The following is a 5,461-nucleotide window of genomic DNA, read 5'->3' as shown; positions in this document are numbered from 1 at the left end:
GACTTTTTTGACATGGAAATAATTTGTTTAGATTGACAAACATCATATGTGTAATTCATGGCACAATTCAAACGGGATCGAAAGATACGTTTTCTCTCTCCATTGACTTCAATATACATAATTTTTGCGAAATAAGGTCCCATGGACCGGAAGTAGATGGGCGGGACTTCGGCTCTCTATAAGGTCCCATGGAGGTCCACCCTAAAGGGAGGGAATTCGCCTCTCTATAAGAGCAGAAGGGGATTTTCTCCAGTAGTAAGCCTTGTCTTTTGCTGTTAGTAACACACACCATTCAAGTTTGGCACCTTCTCCCCAGTTCAATAAGCAAGAGAGAGAGAAAGCAGCGGTAAAGGATCAGTTACGCAGCGTCCACACGACGGCGTGCGTTGAAGCTTCCCGGTGAGCTTGTCTGAAACTCGACCAACAACCAATCACATGAATCTCCCGCCCCGGACACGCGGTTTGATTGGCTAGAGCTTGTACTGGCATATGATTTGATTGGCTGACGCTTCCGCCGAAGCTTCAAAAGTTGAACATTGCTCAAGTTTTGAAGCGAGCAACGCGAGCAAAGCGAAGCAACGCTCCCACAATGCAGTTCGGCAAAGCGCGACGTCACCCCAACCCCGTCAACGCACGGCGCTGTGTGGACGGGCCGAGAATGGGGATGGGAAACACGTATCTTCCCTCAAAGTTAAAAGAATACATTTGGAACAGTCCGGCAGTATTTTGCTCTGTTATGTCCGTGGCTGCGATGGCCAGAGTGACCCATACCACGGCAGAGGAACATATAGTAACAAATGAAATCACGAATCAAAAATAAAACTTGGTTTAGCCTGAAATTAGTGGGCAGTTTCAGGGTTTTCCCTTTTGCCAGTCTGTTGTTTCGGGGAAGTAGCTACCTTAAAAAGACATAGAAAGAGGTTGAATACAGATATAATCAGACAGACAGTGTGAAAAAGCAATTTGTTTTTTAACATTTTAGCATGTAAACACGTTCAAGAAGAAACCAAAAAACAACTATAAACTCACATTAGCCCAATTAAAACAACATACATCAATGTCTCTGCATACTCCTATAAGTGCTGGCATGTCTCCATAGTATCCAAACATTTCAGTGTCAAGTTCAGTTTCTGTGCACACACACATACATACTGCACAATCACAGCATACGCATACAGCAGGAGCAGCGCCCAGAGTCGAACGTGTGGTTGAGAGAATCTGGACCCAGTTCGCCTTGATAAATGTTTGCCGCCAGTTGTCATGACGATAGGTGGTCAGACAGGCTTGTGGTAAAGTGTCATATATAAACCCCAATGAAAAAGGAACCAGAGAAGGGAGGACAGGACAGGGAAAACAGGGAACGATGGTACAGTTTTGCGGATTGGGAAGGGAGAGGGGGCCTTGTGGGAGAGCTATAGTGTGTGTGTGTGTGTGTGTGTGCGTGTGTGCGTGCGTGTGTTTTATGAGAGAGGGTAAAAGAAAGGAGCAATGTATGGTTTATGAGAGAATGAGTGAAATAGGAGGATGACAGAGAAAATCAGTAGCAGAAGTTGTTATCGGAGGCCCAGTTTGTTGTGGAAAGCAATTTGGAATCACAGAGGGTGGGTGATCTTGCCACAAAAAAAGCCAGAAACATTTTACAACACTGTATAAGAAGGGTCGTGGGATAGTAAAGGAGTACGCGAAATGTTGCAACAAGGCTGGATAGAAAGATTTGTATTCCTTCTGGTTATGAAAACGAAATATTTAGTATTAAGGAATAACTCTCTCCTTGGCTAAGCATATTCCCATAGGTGAAGTGTTTTAAACATCTGCGCAGAATCAGGTAGTTGGCTGAATCTCAACAAATTCACTGGAAGTTTGGACGTTGAAATATTACAGGCTCACAAAGATTTGCAGGATGAGCAGAAACAAGACTTATGTAACGGCTGTACATTAGCACCGAGGTTAAATGCTAATGTTGACCTTATTCACCACTTATATCTTCAAATTAGCATTCAGGTGAATCTGAGGAGGATTGTCGTTTACATTGCAGGTGTTTTGCCATAAGCTAAAGTATTTAACTAATTCAAGTTTTGACCTACTAATGACAAATTAAATGTTATCACTAAAGTTAACATGAATGTGTTTCCCACTTTTCATATAAATGATTCCCATATTTGTTGACATTGAACTCAAAACCCCAAATCCGAAACCTTATTGTGTCAAAAGTTAAAGGAACCCCAAAGTCAACACAACTCATCCTTTGGGAAACATGGTAATGTGTACGCAGTTATATTGCAATCTATCAAATGTTGGTTGAGATATTTCAGACTGAGCCAAAATGGTAGAGAGCGTTGGAGAACTGATGCTGATAGCATGAATATAAAAACTCCCATATTTGTAGCAGTAGACAGCAGTATGTGAGAAAGGCAGAAGCAGAGATTGAAGAGAAACATTGAACATATCTAGTTTCCCTCTCAAAACCAAGTGGAATCCCCCTTTGATTGGACTGGCCGAGGTAACTGTCTGTGTGGGTGGTGTCAGTGTGTATTTGTGGGGAAGTATCTATAAAAGTATGTGAGTAGCTTGTGTATAATCACTGTGCAGGGTTCTGGTCTTGGTCCCCATCTGGATTACTTTTCTACAGTGGAATCACCAGAGCTACCTACAGTAGGATGCTGCTGAATTACATGTCAACTCAAATTTATTTAGAAATCCCCTTAAGCAAAACACATCCAACACACCCTGCTTTCCCGGGCTTCAAATAACATACAGTAAATGCACAAGTGGGACAAGTTAAATACTATCTGTCACGAGTAGCTTAGTGTTTCTGATACTTAACTGGAAATACTACACAAAGATGCTCTTTAATTGAGGTGAAATTGTGTATCTAAAGGAAATGGCAAGGTGGGTTTGTTTCCTGTCCCCTACTGACATCAGCAAACACTTCTCCTGAAACAGGAATGTTGTGTAGATCCATTTGTCATCAGTATGTACTCTGCAGTTTACACATTTTAATACAGAAAATGATCCAAGTGTAAAACAAACACGTCACGGCCTTGGTGTCAGCCTGAAGTTTACTCAGACCATACGTTTTTCATTTGTGGTTTATTGTGAAATGTCTCAACTACTATTTTTAGGATGAAATTAAGTAACTTTGGTTATAACTTAATTAGTGGCATCAACAGATCAATATTTCTATTTATAAAATCTTTATGTCAATCTATTTCCTGTCCGCCTTAGCAAAACTAAATGTAAAACTATACTTCACATGTTGGCATGCTAACACGCTAAACTAAGATGGTATATCATAAACATCATAGTCGTAGTTTCACTCAGATAAGCATAGGCAACATTTAATCTATGTAGTTGTGAATGAAGCTAGCAATATGTTTTTTTTTTCTGAACATTTAGATTTTCCCATTCAGACATGTTTCTAAGTTGTTTAATTTTACCAGTTGGAACATGTTTTCTTGCCTCACTTTACACCCAAACACAACTCTGTGAACTGTCTGACTACCATCTTGTTTCTCTGTCTTCTCTGTGTCTCCCTCACCTCTCTCTCGTTGAATGAAGGGCAGGCTTGTGTGTCGCAACAGGGGGCTCACTATACTCCATAGTTTTTCTAACCCACACCCTTCCCTGCCTCTTCTCTCCCCTCTCCTCTCCCTCTTTCCCCTCAGACTGAACTCCCATTTTCCAGAGGTTGCCTTTGGTCACTCTGTTTATCCATCTTTTTCAGCCCCCCTTCTCCCAACCTGAATCCCCTCTCCCAAGGCAAAAAGGAAAAATAATAATCTGACTCTGCACTGTATGTACGCTTGTGTACACACAGTGCCCAGCTTCATGTTTTACTCATTTTAAAGGCTGATTCACATTGTTAGTTCAACCCGTATTCTTAGCGCCTTTAAGTAAAAATGCAACATATCAGGAAACACGTTTATTCACTTTCTTACCGAGAGATCGATGAAAAGATTGATTCTACTCTCATATTTGTACAAGAAATTGTTACTAAAAGGTAGTCCGGCACAGAACCGCAAGTGATCTATCATTTTAAAACAAGATATAACTTGTTATTATGTTAGCTTCACATGCTGTTAGGACCATTTTGTTACTTTTGGCCAGAGCAAGGCTAGCTGGTTTCCCCTATGTTCTGTCCTTATGCTAAGCTAAGTAAGCTCTAGGCTGTAGCTTTATATTTTATTCTTCTTTTGGTCATCTGTGTAATAATCGTTTCTGTTATGTCTTTCAGGGTTGTGCCAGTGTTTCAACATTGATGTAAAGAATCCTCGCATCTTTACCGGTCCAGAAAACGCTCTGTTTGGCTTCTCTGTTTTACAACATGAAGACGGCGGAGAGAAATCGTAAGTTTCTTTTAGAGTGAATGAAGAAAGAACAACAAATAAGTACTATACAACTATCATAATTGTTACACAAAGAGGATGATAATAAATGACTCACTGTGTCCTTGAAGGATGCTGGTCGGTGCTCCGTGGGACGGGCCGCCCAACAACAGGAAAGGAGATGTTTACAAATGCATTGTGGGAGAGGAGAGGAACTCAAACTGCAGCAAAATAAATCTAGGTGAGAAAAGCAAATATCCTTCACATGTAGGCCTACATTCTCACTGATAAGTTACCCAGATGCTACAATAAACTGTTTATCTATCTATCTCAGGTGAGACTGCTCTCCAGAACGTTTCTAAAAACCTGAGGAATTCTCACCTGGGAATGACGCTCACTCCAGACTCGCCTGATGGATTCCTGGTATGTGGTTTCAACACTGAAAAACAATACATTTTATTTTTATTTTGTAGGCATTCCATTCTCATGATTTAGCTAGTATGAAAGGCTGTGGTGAGACCAGGTTATTTGTGTATGTCTGAATTGTAATGAATCATCTCTGCTGGTGGGTTTTTATTTGACCTTAGTTATGAGCTTGAATGTGCGTAACAACAATCCCTCACTTCATTTGCACATTTACAAAGTCAAAAACATATACCTAATTGGTTGACTGAACTGCTTGCCTTAACTGCTTTGAATGCATACTGTATGCACAATACTGTAATGCCTTTATTTGTGTTGGCTGTGTAAAGCCTGCCCATCTCTGGAAAATGTTTGTTCCATTTTATGGACTAAAGTAAACAGTTTGTTCTCAATTTAAAGTTAAATCTCAAAGCAGGTCAAGTGCATGTCCTTAGTTTTGAAACTTTAGTTAACCCCCCCCCCCCTTACTTTGGTGTTCGTGGTCAAATTTGACCGGTCCTGTTTGAACTGCTATTACATTAACACAAAAACCATTAATCATCACCAAATCTCATTTAACTCCCTTTCAAACTGTAAATATGGTATCAGACTACTGGTATACATGAACAACTGCAGTAAATATACAAAGAATAGACACTGAACATGTATTACGTGTTCCAGGTGTGATCCATGTGGGGGGATGGGCAGATAAGAGCGGGAAATGTGTCAGATTG

General features: G+C 40.6%; 1 long non-coding RNA gene across 1 annotated transcript; it reads left to right on the top strand.

Annotated features, from left to right (window-relative positions):
• Window positions 1–4,294: 4,294 nt before the first annotated feature.
• On the top strand, window positions 4,295–4,748 carry LOC104962738 (uncharacterized). Its single transcript, XR_800237.1, has 3 exons — window positions 4,295–4,346; window positions 4,457–4,566; window positions 4,660–4,748. It is a non-coding gene; the product is annotated as an uncharacterized lncRNA (long non-coding RNA).
• Window positions 4,749–5,461: the final 713 nt, after the last annotated feature.

This window comes from Notothenia coriiceps, unplaced genomic scaffold, assembly GCF_000735185.1.
Source record: "Notothenia coriiceps isolate Sejong01 unplaced genomic scaffold, NC01 NC01_scaffold00035350, whole genome shotgun sequence".
Taxonomy (NCBI): domain Eukaryota; kingdom Metazoa; phylum Chordata; class Actinopteri; order Perciformes; family Nototheniidae; genus Notothenia; species Notothenia coriiceps.
Note: the sequence above shows the minus strand (reverse complement) of the source record. Positions and strands in the feature narration are given on the sequence as shown.